The 15,147-nt window shown below is 38.4% G+C and overlaps 1 protein-coding gene across 3 annotated transcripts in view; it reads left to right on the plus strand.

The window, feature by feature from the left end:
- mgat4c (mgat4 family member C) overlaps positions 1–15,147 on the plus strand; it is a 145,247-nt gene that overhangs the window by 115,017 nt on the left and 15,083 nt on the right. The gene's annotated exons all lie outside the window — the stretch shown is intronic.

Below are 15,147 nucleotides of genomic sequence, written 5' to 3' on the forward strand. Positions count from 1 at the left end.
ATCAGCCCGAAGCCATCGTGGGAGGACCCGGTTTTCACCTACAATAGGATAACACAAATATGATGACAACAGGCTTCTAGAACATAGACCGGTGTTTTTATTAATGTAGTGTTTGTTTGATTCTGCAGGCTCAGTGTAATCCTTTGCCAAAAGCATCCACTCCCACAACGCCATGTTCATTTTGCTGTAACGTACAGCCTGAATGCCAAACACACGAATCCAATTTCACATTTTAAACGCATTTATGTTTATTTAAATTAGCTTTTGTTTGCCTGAATGCTGATATATCAGTTGAAGTATGGTGTATAGCCTGCCCTCTTGCAGTACTTCTCTTGAGCATTTATAAGAGTGACTGGGTTATTCTGTCAAGCTAAATTTATATACCATTGCTTTGCTGTAATCAAACAAATGAACAATGGTGTTTAATACCTGTGTTAAACTGTGTTTCTTGTATAACATACACAGTTATTAAAATGGCATCTAATTAGAAGCACTGAGCAGCCGTTTTGCATAAGATTAATTGCATTTTTGAAAGCACTTTTTCTTCATTATTATTCTGCCGCGCTAATGGATTCACCGCAACTGTAATGCATATTCATTTTAAGGAAGCTTGGAAATTGTGGGAAATAAGCAAAGGTGGATCTGGGATGTTGTGAGGCCACAAGCAGAATCCATAATACAGGATGTCTTTTTGTGCTCCCTGTGGTCTGGGTACCTTTAACTTTCATCCTTAACTAACCTCTTTAAAATAAAATGTACAGCTGTTCCACCACACTTTTGTTTCTCACATCAAAGTGCACACATATTGCACACACAAAATGTACATTTACATTTCTCTATACAGAGAATGTAAGAAGTGCAAATGTACTGTAACCAATTATAAATGCAAAATGTGCAGAATAAGGATGCAAACTTATACAGAGACCTTGCAAGGGGGTTTAGCCACCAAATATTGATATATGAGATTTCAGTATGGTTAAAAACTTAAAGGTTGACAATGAGTGCGTTTACATGCACAGAATAAGCGGATAACTATTAAAAATCTGCTTATTATAGAAAACTGTTTTCATGCGTTTACATGCAAATCAATAAGCCGGCTATGCAGTCAACTGCGTTTACATGGGACTTGGAGAATTATCAGTTTTCTCGCAGGCAGTGACGTCACCACCTATAGTACACAATAGTCGATCAAAAAGTCAACGACATATCTGTATTACGCTGTACAGTTGTATCTCTCCTCGTGTCTGCAGAACCTGTAAATGTAACATGAGCTTTTATTTTCACAGTTTCTCTGCCAACTGCTTTAGTCGAGCGGAGACTTTTATGCATTACCTTGCGCTTACTTCCGCGTGTGACGTTCATCTTTCATACGCGGAGACATGCGCACATGGACAAAACCGTGAGAAAGCGGGTTAAGGTGTTTACATGCCACGCGAAATCGGCGTAATGAGCAAAAAACTACCTGTGCCGATCGGTTTTTGCTTACGCTGTTTATGGGCTTTCCCCGATTAAAGAAAACCGCTTTACGCGTTTACATGACCCCACGTGTTATCAGTTTATTAAGCGTAATCGGCGTAAGACTGTGCATGAAAACGCACTCAGTAAAAAAAACTGTAATAAGACAGCTGCATACATTTGTACAGTACATTTACAGTATAAATGAAGAACCGTATAAACGATAGAAGGAAAGAAATATTTTTTACAGAATGAGAGATTGTGTGCATGAGAGTGTCTGAATACAACAGTGGCGTTTATCTCCAAATCCTTTCTGTTATCATCAATAATAAAGAAAGCTCAGCTTTTACAGCTATCTGATTCAATATTCTGTTGTGCTCAGAATAGCAGACGCTATTGTTCTTCTCCTGCACCTTCAGTGTGTGAGAGCAGCTCTGAAGGACGGCACACCAAATTAATTCATAGAAGAACCGAGGAACATATGCTGCGTGTGCTGAACATCAGAAAGATGCCAAGCGCGAGCTTTTCCCGTGGTTTAAAACTCCAGTAAAAGTTTACCTTTGTTAAGTAAGAAAAAAAGTTTTGTTTCATTTCACCTCAGGCCTGCCAAGCAACTTCAAAGGCGACAGACTGGCAGCCAGCAGAACAGGTAGAAGCAGCAGCGCTTCTGTGCTTAAATGTTTATTTATTCGCTTATTTTTTTGAGAAACTTGCCATGTGTAGGGATTATACGGAAAATTGCTGACAGCATGTCTTCTCGACCTCATTTAGTAATCAGTCATGAAGCATCGTTCGCAAATCTAACAGGAAAGATTTTTACCTGACAAAGACTTTAACCTGAAATTTAATGGTTTTAATCTACATATAAGTGCGTCAGAGCTAGCGGTTATATATTTTTGCATTTACACACATTTACAGTAGGTGTAACGTTTACATGTACAGTGCATATAGGATTCTGTTCTGCTGTTGCATACAGTGTATAAGCTAATTTAATCTGAAAAGTCATAATGCCAGAGAAATAAGTCAGTTTAAATTAGGGCTGTCAAAGGATTAATTGCGTTAAAAGTTTGTGTTTGCAAAATATATGTGTGTGTTTGTGTACACACATACATGTATGTTATTTAGGTATATTTTTAATTTATAATTAATTTTTTGACAGCCATAGTTTAAATACAAGCTGGCCAATACAATTCCATGGCAATTCGTAGATATTTTACATAGATTGTAAAAAGAAAGAAAACGCATCTCCATAGACTTCCATTGTAAAAAAATTAAAGGCAAAATATTTTAGAAAATTGCCACTGACATCTTGCACCGATGACATTATCTGGAGCCAGCGTCTGCGCAGTAGTGATTATGAGGTGAAGCCGTGGTATCAAGGCCCCGCCCATTTTCCCATTTAAATTAATCACAAACATGCAAATCATGTATACCCCTTTTTAATAGCATCAAATAACCAACTTAAACCAAACTTATTTAAAAATATTTACATCTAAAGTACATCAACATGATACGAAATAACCAAAAAATTGAAATTTATGAAAAAAGTGTTATTTGATTTTTACGTTGAGCTCACGTCCCATTCATTTACACAGAGAGGGTGGGGTTTATGACCTATACTGCAGCCAGCCACCGGGGGCGATCAAACTGTTTTGGCTTAAAGGTGCTCTAAGCGAATTTATGCGTTTTAGACCATAAAACATTTTTTGTTACATACAGCAAACATCTCCTCACTATCTGCTTGCTGCTTGTCCGCTGATCAAACTGTAAAAAAACGCGATCTCTGTAGACAGCCCAGGCTCTACAAACTTCAATATAAACACAGTGGCCAAACCTAGCACCACGAAACAAAACAAAGTGTTCCAGCCAATAAACGACAAGAAGGATTTGGGGGTGGGGGTTGGGCGCGTTCATGAAAGCACGGAAGTGAGAGGGAGGGGGAGGAGTTAGCTACACTCCGTTTGTTTGAAAACAGTTCAAACATCAACAAAAAGTGACGTCCCGCAGATTCGTTTATAGAGCGTCTTTAATTTTTGATGACATGTGTGGCACCCCTGGTATTTTACGAGGTTATTTACACAAAACTTGTAGGGTTTTGTACAATGTTCTTTCACCTGTGACGTTGGCTTTAGGCGTGGGGTATAATTATGTTTTTTTTATAACTGTATGTTTTTGTATGATTCACTTAGTACAAAATCATGAATTAGCCAACTTGTAAAATACGTAAGATTTCCTATGAGATCAGGTTGAGCTACTTTATTTTTCTGACGAGTTGGGCGTATTTATGCTGCAGCTGGCATTGAGTCATAATGTCTCTGACTTTCTATGTAAGGTTGTGGTGTGATAGTTTTATTTTAAATGCGTGATTGGGGAAATTAATGGTACAGTAAATGGCTGAACTCTTGTGTGGAAGTCAAAGTTATTCTACACAGCTACAAGCATAAATGTCAGTGAGCAAAGTTGTGCTGCTTAATTAAGGACTGATTGCCTTACAAATGGCTGAAAGCTTCATTTGACTCCATATGAACATCTCCCAAAACAGACATTACTGGAGATAAGACTTATATTTCTACTGCAGAAAATTATATTGCTAAAGATTTTTGCAGTTTGTTTTGCCCCAATTTTCATCTTAATATGGCATGAATCAATAGTTTGAATAGTTTTTACATTTCATAATATTTCCACCATTAAAAAAGCAAAAGAGAGTCTAAATAATAAAACATAATGGAGTGATATGAATAATTCTGCTGCGTAAAGGAATGAACATACGGAGTGGTCACCATGACATTAAGGTATCTTCATTACCAGTTCAGCACGTGTTTAACTATCACAACAACTAAAAATGCCAATTCACTTGGGATGTTAAGAACTTTATTATTTAATAATGTAAAAATCAGCTTATAATAATGTAAAAAAATGCTGATTTTATTTTAATTAGTCCCTTGCTGCTAATGACTTCCCGAAAGTGAACAGACTTTTATAGTGTTATGTAATACATGGAAAAAAGACATAACCATTTTAGTCAAGCGCTTAAACTAAACCAAAATGCGCATTAAAATGTTCAAAATGACATTTGAAACGAGGATGATGACATTTGCTGGTACACAATGTAACTGCCTGACTTTTTTCTACAGTACAGACGTCTCAGCAGGTTTGCCAGTATACAAACACTTGTTCACTGTTTGCCCAGAGAACAAAGAGATAGCGAACAAAGTATTTCACGCTAAACTGGCGTCTGTAAAATTGTATTTTGATGCCAAAAAAGGTGTTTTATCTGTATTTTTTTATTCTTCTATTTATTGCATCCATAACACATTTTAACTCATCACATTAATGTGTTTGTATGCAAATGTTTACTGGAAATGTTTATGGTTGATTTTATTAATCGGCTGTATAAAACGGTTTTTGGAGGGCCCTTTGCAAACAAGTCGCCATAAAAACGGAAATTACATCGTTAAAGCCTTTCTCTTGACTTTGATACACGGTATCCATTGTATGATGATAAACAATGAACTGCCCATCACTTCGGAGAGAGAGAAAGGAGTCCGAGTGAAAGAGAGAGAGCATGAAAGCGACTCTCTCGTGAATGCTATAGCATTGGATTTTCCTGAGACAGAAATGTGCTGAAAGGAGATAGTGCTTTCCATGTTATCAGCTACTGGACGAACGCCCCCAGCCATTTTCCTATTTCTCACTTGTGACCCAGTGGTCACCTTGGCTTTTTACAGAGCTTTTAGGAAAGAGAGCTGTCCTACCATTCCTCTGCCGTAAATGGATAGGGAGGGAAGTTTTGCTCAATGGTGCGGCTTTCAAAGTCAGTCTCCCAGGAAAGCCAAGCGATGAAGTGTATTTAATGTCAGCAAATGTCATCCAAAAAAGTTTGTTTACTCTATGCAGACTCACAAATATAATATCCTAAACAGAATTCAAGACCATGTCCTATCTATGTCAGACAAAGTCGATTGCAGAATAGATTAATATGGACTATAGGACAGTGAGTATTGTTTGGGATTGAAATGGATTTAAAACATGCATACAACTCCAACCCCTTTCATTACACTATACTTTTAATTTACTTTATTACACGGCACTCTAATGCTACGCACACACCAAACGCGGGGGGATCGCGTTACTCGCTCTAGATTACTCGCGGGATTTAATTCGTGTTATGCGAATTTTTTGCTAGAGTTTAATATTTTCAACTTGGGCAAAGATGCGTTTGAGACGAATAGAGCGTGTTTTTGCAGAAAACTCAGCGCCCATATCACGTCATTCGCATCGCCCCACGATAGGAGAACGCGGCTGATTGTGTCTTTGCATTGACTTTGTATGTAATCTACTTGCACAAATCGATGATGTGAACCAAGGGTGCCGCACAAGGCCTGAAAAGTGAAGCCAAAACCTCTCGATGGCCCCCCAGTGACTGATCCTAGTATAGGTCATAAACCCCGCCTCCCCATCTTATTCAATGGGACTTGAGACCAACTAAACAATTTAATTACACTTTAATTATCTTTTTTCTGAAGCGGGTTTCTGTCAGTTACTGTAGTTTTTATCACGCTGATGTAAATTCAAGTGTTTGTTTTTAAAATAAGTTTGTTTTTAGTTATTTACTGCTATAAAAACGGTGTTGTCACGTCATGATTGACAGCTGTGATATGCACATTCTGCAATGGCGGGGCTTTACTTCCTGCTCACTACTGCGCAGGACTGGTCCCGAAATTGCTACTGCGCAGACTCAAGACCCAAGATGTCAGCACTGTATCGGGACACTGACGGCTTCACTTTTTACCAATGGAAGAGAGCGAACGGGAGTCGTCCATCTTTTTTTACAGTCTATGGTGTGAACACACAGTAAAATGCTCGATTCTGATTGGCACATTAGGTACGTTATTAAAAACTAAGAACCCAGGGAACACAAATACTGAAAAAAATTTATATATATTTTTTTATATCAGGATGTCTGTTCAATAGGTTCAAAAACCATGGATTTTTGCGCTGCTAATGCAATGCTCTACCACTGAGATACAGAAGCACAATATAACTAATAGTTATGTTAACTGTAAATTCAATTCCAAGATTGTAATTTTTTTTTAGAAGAATGAAGAATTTGAGAAAGATGATTAATTTTGATGGCACCTACATAAAATTTAAACCATTTCATTCGAAAGCTCATACTTATCTCAGTGCTTTATTAAAAGAAAATGAATCAAGTAGCCTGGTAAAAAAAATCTGAGACTGAGACATTTAGTCAGCATAATAAATGACGGGTATCATATTAAACCAGATATACTATGCCAGCCCACATGGAAATAGAGAAAGAGAGTATGTACATTAAAGTTACATCATATAACATATATAATGTACATCAAAGTACATTAAAATAATACAAAGTAAAAAAAAATTGATTAATTTTTTATTAAAAATTTAGTTATTTATAGTGGAAAAGGGCCAATGATATCACTATAGTTCATCTCTATCGCTTCCCTTTGAGGTTTGGGTTAGTGCTATAATCTGGGTCAAAGTACTAACTGCTGAGAGGGACCTGAGAGAGACTTACTCACACATAAATCATTTCTCACGCCTCTCTTCCTCATTACACTCACTCCTCTCTTCCTCATTACACTCACTGCTGATAGAATTTCAAAGACCTCTGCATCTCCAAATGACCTTAGAGGTAAAGAAAGCCTTACGGCAATGATAGAACCTCACTCAACAGGCTTACCTTGAAGATGTAGCACGTAACTTAAAGCACAGCATGAGTCGAGTAAGCATTAGTCACTCATATTTGGCAAGACATCAGACTAAAACTTACTGCATAAACTGCAGACAACATAGAGCAGAAAGACAAGAATAGACTGCACATTTTCAGTGGAAGGTCAATGGTTCAGTTCCAACACCTACTAAGATGGAATTTAAAGGCAAGGAAATTATAAGCTTAGTAATTATGTAATTAAGTAATTATGCTGTCTTCTAGAACAATTTGTTTTAGCCACAAGTTAACATTACATGTACCCATAGTGAAAAACCCAATCCCAGAATGCATTGCCCTGAGCTCAGTGAGGAAAAACATCAAGTTTAAATGGTGGCACAAATAGAGAAATGTCAATTCTAATTCATTTAAAGGCAAGAATCACAAGCACGGCTTGACTGCAGTAGTTATGGCAAAAAGTCAGGCAGTTATCATTGGACTGTTTATCCACAAAGACCGAAAGTAATTTAAGCAATGTTTTATTTTTTGAGGATCAAAAAGCTTTCATCCTGGCACGAAAAGCAAACAATAAATCATCCAATCACTCCCTTTCTCTCAGTAATGCACTTCAATTCTGGCATGTTTGTTTCTTTTATTGTTACGGTTGAAGAAGCTGGCTTTTGTAAACCGTTATAGAATTTGCTTTGTATTCAGCATCAATCCAGCTCTTCACACGGCTTCCAACCTGAAGCTAAGCCACCTGTACAGCTGGTGCCTGCTGCAGCCTGGACGTCACCCAAATCCGGGGTGCTGGATTTATTCATACATCAAAACACAGAGACATTCGACAGAAAAGCGCCACCGTGGCTTCAGTTCAGGAGAACCGCTAAAAATAGTCTGCCACCATGATTCAGGATGGGAACATAAACAAATGTCTTCTTTTATCTGCAATCTGTCAGCAAGCCTTAAATATGACAACTTTATAAGATGTGAGAAAATGTCACCTGCTTTGCAGGAACGTCGGGCACGAGGAAAGAGAGTTTCTAGACAATAAGTGTCCTCACTGTACTTGTGAATTGTCACTTGCACAACGTTTTAGCAGGAACAGAAATTCAGCCTGTGTGCTGTAAAAAAAGAAACAAGAATAATTTTGACTAAGCAGGATTTGGTGAAATCTCAGACTTCCTGCCTTGCAGAAGCGTGTGCGTGTGGGGGCCTGCGTGTGTGTTTTGTGTCTGACATTGTCAGCAATAGTTGAACAATGTTTTCGTGTGATTTAGTGAGGATTCTGCAGTTGCAAGCTTGCATCCTCTCCAGAGGCTTTAGAGAAACATCTTGTGCTTTAAAAATGTGTAGATGAGCATAACCAATGTCAAAAAATGCCGTTTTAGCAGGTGCATACAAATACTTACACAACCATTTAAAGATTTACATGCAGTCAGGGTATTGAGAAATGAAGATTTACAGGCAGTCAAAGTAGTGAGAAATAAAGATTTGCTATGTTAGTGCCAAATAATAAAATTATGCTGACGTACCTTAAAGGGACACTCCACTTTTTTTGAAAATATGCTCATTTTCCAACTCCCCTAGAGTTAAACTTTTGATTTTTACTGTTTTGAAATCCATTCAGCTGATCTACGTGTCTGGCACTAGCACTTTTAGCATAGCTTAGCACAATCTATTGAATCTGATTAGACCATTAGCATCGCGCTAAAAATGTGATATTACGCACTGCCCGAAAATAGTCCCCTTGGTTACTTTCAATGGCAGGGGACTGTTTTCGGGCAGTCCGTAATATCACTACGCCTGCTCCCGCCATGTTACATCAGCAAAGTCCTTGATTATTACGCCGGAATGAGAGTGTAGTCCTAGCCATATCTGCCTAGAAAATCGCAACTTTTAATTTTCTGTCGGTCTTAGTACACAATGTAAACTACAGAAGAGTCAAGTTTTAAATAGGAGAAATATTGAAACTATTTGGTTGTTTTTTTTAGCACGATGCTAATGGTCTAATCAGATTCAATGGATTGTGCTAAGATATGCTAAAAGTGCTAGCGCCAGCCCCGGAGATTGGCTGAATAGAATCCAAAACGATAAAAATCAAATGTTTAACTCTAGGAGCTGGAATATGAGCATATTTTCAAAAAAAGTGGAACGTCCCTTTAAGATAGATAGATAGATAGATAGATAGATAGATAGATAGATAGATAGATAGATAGATAGATAGATAGATAGATAGATAGATAGATAGATTTTAACTGGTTCCATAAGATCATTTTGCACTAATAATGATTGTTTACTCATATGACCCATATGAAAGCATTGAATCAAAGGATTAATCAATGCTTTCATATGAGCATATTATATTATTCATTAATCATAGCTTTTTTATTTTTTCCCACTACAAACACAGTGAAGCAGACAATATTTCTCTTTCTCTAGCGTGTTGTTGATTGCACATTTACAACAAAAGACCCTTGATCCGTTACATAATTGTATTTTTTGTTTTAAATAAGCCTATAATGGCAAATTTCGATAAACAGGTCTGCATTGCGCAAATTGATTACCAGGAAGAAATTCATTTAATTAACAAAATGGAGTTCATCTCCTCGCAGCGTCCATCTATAGGCAGTGCGTCTTATCATCTAAAGCCTGTACTCTTTCTTGCCTTTTTGTTGAAGAGAAAAATCTATTTAAGTGGCTGAAGCTCTGACACAAAGCAAGAGCAGAAGGCTGTTGAATCTGCGGGCTTAATTGATTATTTGTGCAGAGCTGTATATCAGCGAGGTGCAGCATACCCTTGGGAAATAATGTAAAACAGATAACAAGATCAAATGTGGAAGAATTGCTTTCTACTGGCAGCTTTATTAATCTGTTTCTCTCTTAGTCAAAATGGCTTTTTTCCTCCCCTCTCTGCAGGTTTTTGCATTAAGGCGAGGTGCGTCTCTGCGTCCTGAGCACCATAAAGCTAAAGCTGACAGAGGTATTATGAAGCTGTTCATTTGAAAGAAAATGTGTTAGCTTACAGTTTAAACCGCAAGCTTCCTTTTGTGCCAGAAAACCTGGAAAGTTGCTTTATATAGATTTACTTTTGCGAAAACATTATTTATTTATTCATTGCAGAATTAGAGGCTTAATTTATTTTACAACAGAGCTCTGAGGAAATTTGCAGACTCATATTTGTTTTGAATTTCGAGCTTTAAGGATTAGCCTGTTGGGAAAATATACAAAAGTAGCTAGCTGGTTGTGGTGACTCTTTGAATGAAAATTTAAACGTACCCACCCAAACATACCCACGATGCCTGCCATGTGCATGGTCTTGTAAGTTCACTTTCCACTATATAGTAAAAAAAATTATATATCTGAATTTACAGTACTCATAAGAGTCTGTGGATTCAGAACAGTGGCGGCTTGTGAATGCTCATCCGAGGGGAACAAATTCAAAATAAGTGTTCGGAGTGTCATGTGTGTGGCTTGTGTTTTCAAAATATGTGTTCTGCACGTGGAGTGATCCTATGTGCACAGGTGTTTTGTCAAAATAAGTGTCTGCTTCACACGCGTCAAAACCATTTATGATAAAAGAGACGTTCACAAAATACACCCAAGACACTCCCTTAACAGTAAACTCTGATTACGCATGAGATTATGCGAGTAAATGTCAAACACGAGCGTCTCTTTTATCATAAACCCTTTAGACGCATCTGCAGCAGGCACTTATTTTGACAAGACACGTGATGCACATAGATTCACTCGACGCGCAGAACACATACTTGGAAATTACGAACCATACACATGACAGTCTACACACGAACTTTGCATCGAGCGCCCTCGAAAAAAGATTGTCACCGATCGCCACTGGATCTGATGTGTGCATTTGATCCCATGTGGTCATGTGAGGGAATTTGTAAATGGAGATGATGTGATGCTGCTGAAGCTGGTCGGTCACATGACAATGACAATATGTCGAATGCGGTGTGTCTAAGGGGCAACCTTCCGGACATGAAGTGACTGAAACTGCAATTCATTGACTGGCCACTAGAGACTGGGTTCAAAAGGGAGTCAATCCCATTAAACCCCCATGTTAAGATGCCCAACTTTACAGCAACAATTCATATGTTTACAGCCTGGTACAAAAAGTGTTTTTGGTCTATATAGCTAATTCATGACAACTGTAATTAGGGTGAATTGTTTTGTGACTTTAATTAAACCTTACAGTTCTGCATAATTAAAAGTGTGGTCACTTGAGTGACAGATGAACTGCCTTTGCCATCACTACCATCAAGCTAGGCGGGCGTAGTTTCAGCAACTAGGCACCTCAGCTTCACCCAAATCCCGCCTCTTCGGCAATTTTTGGTTATCAACGACTTATGTAAGGTGACGCGCTCCTAAGATGGCGACGGCTGGCTCCGCCAAGTTTTAGAGGGGTGCGTGGGGCAAAAACTACATTGTTGCAAAAGGTTGAGTGTTTTGGTTTTCCGGTATTTTTTCACGCTGCCAAAAGATGATCTTACGCAAATTATTGGAAATGTATAATGTTTTTCCAGAGAGTTATTGATGAACGAGTGTTTTGGTGGCATGTAAGTAAAAATTTTCATCATATGTTTTTTTCCGTTTCTAAGTTAGGTGTATAAGATACCGAATCCAATGCTATGTCAAATTAATCAGTCTTGTTGACTAAAACATAGCATCGTTTTGAGATATGTCTGCAGCTCTTAGCAACTTTTTTGGTGGGCTTGAAAATATTTTTACCCAGCGGGGTTAATTGTAACACTATGTTACAACTAACCCCTCAGCACTTACGATATGAAAAACGTTACCATAATTCTTGCCGTTATTTTAATACACTGCACACTAATGATTGCTGGCTGTCAACAAAATAAATGTGCTTGTCTTATCAAAAATCGTGTGTCAAATACATTTTTGTTCATATCTTTAATATTGATTGAATAAGTTCACGTCAAAGATTGAAATCATAATGAAATAAATGGCTAAAATCAGACTTTGATGCTCATTATCTCAGAATTTGATTTTGAAACTGTAGTATGGTTATAACAGACTGGGTCAAATATAAAAAAAGTTTTGTCATAATTATGCTGCTTTTTCTCACGTATTTAGATATTAGTATCTATTTATTGAACTATTGTTAGAAAAGGGCTGGATGAATGAATACTGTGTGGATACCTGTCTATTATAAACAGATATATAAACAATATCCACTTCAAGTATATAGACAAAATAGTATTGAAATATTTGCCTGCAAACTTAATTTTTAGCAAGTGTTACAACTAACCCCCTGCCTGTTACAATTAACCCCACCTATGGGGTAAGTTGTAACATTTCCACTTCTGTCACGTTTGGTGTAATTGTCCAAGAATGGTAAGTACTAGAAACAAAATTAAAATGTTCATTTGTAGCAGAGATGTGTGTGTTGCTTGTGTAAAAATATAATTAATAAAACTTTTTATTTTTATTTTTTTAAATGATTGAGCCAAAACCAAAAAGCGTTAGGTTGTGCCCCACTCTCCCCTATACTTTCTTGAGCTTAATAAATATGTACCCATTAGGCTTGGGCGGTAATACGGTAATATGGTATACCGCGGGATCTAAAAATAGCAAAGGTATCAGTTTCTATACCGCCATACCGGCATTTAAACAAAAAAACAATGAACTTATATAGCAGACAAGGATTAAATATTAAATTAGGGATGGCGAAAACTAAACATTTTCTTCACCGACCACCGAGCCATTAACTGATTAGTTTAAAACAAGTTACGCTGTTTGAAATAACAGCCATTTCGAGCCTCGCCTGCAATTTCGCAACTCTGTCGCATCTCTCTGCTGCTCTGCCTCCGGCTCATGCGAAACATGATTCCCGCAAACGCGTCGCCGAGGAGCTTGTATGCTGCTTGTATGTAATCAGAGGACAAATGACTCCTTAGTTTCAAAATGGTTTTGGTAAGGTGATCGCGTGAAAAATAAAGGCGTTTGTCTTATTAGAAGCTCATTTGAAACATTGCCGCGGCTTATTTAAGAAAATGACAGCTCCGAAGAGACGGCGCTTAAGTCTGAGGTAGTGCTAAAAATAATGAAGAAAGATGATGATCATCATCACCTTAGCAGTTAGCACTAAAATGTAGATGTAATGTAATTCCAAATCTAAACCCATCTTATGCGGAATGTTGCCTAATAGAACTAATAGACCTAATAGACACGATAAAACAGGCACCTTCAGAATGCATTAAAGACGCACCGCCAAGGCAGGTCTAACTCACTCTGTGCCTTCTAGTAATGACTAGAACAACTCTTTTGTATAATTATTATTACTTTTTTATTTTTCAAAAAGACAAGTTTCAACTTCTGTTAAGTGCAACATGGACGATGCAATGCTTTGCTGATGCGAGCCGCGAGAAAGCCCTTGTCTGTTTTAGAAAAATGCAGCAAAGATATTAAATGCTAATGTATGAGTTTCATTCATTTATGATGAGGTCCGTGCGTTCTAGTTAACAATGCAATGCAAGCGAACGCGCCGTGCCGGCGCCTCCATGTCACGGTTATTATATTGTCTACTATATTTGCTTTTAATTTATTAAATACGTGCAATTGGTTGATGAAACATTTCTTAAAATTAAGACACAATTTATACAAACGAAATTCACTTAAAAGAAAGCAAAACCTAATTAAGTGGTAAAAATGTCTAATGATTTACAAAAACAAAACTTAATCTGCACTTTACTGTTAAAAGACGTGAATGTTAATAATACAACCAGGAAAGACTTTCGTTTTAATTATTTTATTACTGGATTTTACAAAAAATATTTTTATTTTATATGCTGGAATATGCAGAAATATGAGTTAACAGAAAGAGGACTTTCTTTATTTCATTAAAATATGGTGGAATGTGCAGAAAATAGGTTTAAATGTTCAGCAATTTTCCTCAAGTCTGAGACTGTTGCTTTGATTAAATTTTAGCTTGATGCAATGTGCACGAAACGTCTCGGTTACGTATGTAACCCTCGTTCCCTGAAGGAGGGAACGGAGACGTCACGTCGTGACCGACGAATTGGGAACTCGCTTAGAGAGACCAATCTGCTTCGAATACTACTAAAACGCCAATGAACTTGGCATTGAGATATTTGCATAATGCTGGCGCCGCCCCGCCAGGTGCGTATATAAGCAGCAGGTGCAAATGAGGAAATTAGCTTCTTTTTCGCTGAGAAAGCCGGAAAGTGTGACCGGCCGTAACAGCAGGTGGCAGCACCTGTGGCGACGGGATGTGACGTCTCCGTTCCCTCCTTCAGGGAACGAGGGTTACATACGTAACCGAGACGTTCCCTTTCAGTCGGTCACTACGACGTCACGTCGTGACCGACGAATTGGGAATCCCTATCAAAACGCCACTAGGGGCTGACCTCTTCCAGTGTCTGCGTAAAGCCCTCCGGTTCCACTTAAGGATAAGGAGAATTAGGTTTTAAGGCAGAAGGCCGGGCACTAGATGTTCCTTTAACCCCACGGAAGTGCCAGCGACTGGGAAGCGCCCTACCTGAGCGGGATAGGAACGCTGCGGAAGCCACCACCCGTCTTAAGGGTTAATGGTGGGCGAAAGTCAACCGTAGTTGAGGTAAAAATGACAGCCGTGGCTGTGTAAGCAAAGCAGTGCTCTGCTAAGGGAAACGTGGGCTAGTAGGATTAACCCCACGGAAAATACTCACAAAGGAACCCGGTGGGACACAATGTGGAGCCCGAGCCAACACGTAGGTTCGCGAGGATGCAGCTAGTGAAGGCTGACAGCCAATGCTCCGCAACAAAGGCTGCCAAGGCAGCGGAGGAAGAACAATTCAAACCATTACGCATTTTTGTTCTGAAGGCCTTCCATACTGATACAGTTATGAAGCATCAGATGGAGGCTGCAAGCCGACCTGTGAGACTGTTCTCCGTGCTCCCCCTGGTGAGGAAAGAACACGAGAGGATACAGGCTCAATACGAACACTGTAAAATCTAAT

This window comes from Paramisgurnus dabryanus, chromosome 9 (genome assembly GCF_030506205.2).
Source record: "Paramisgurnus dabryanus chromosome 9, PD_genome_1.1, whole genome shotgun sequence".
Taxonomy (NCBI): domain Eukaryota; kingdom Metazoa; phylum Chordata; class Actinopteri; order Cypriniformes; family Cobitidae; genus Paramisgurnus; species Paramisgurnus dabryanus.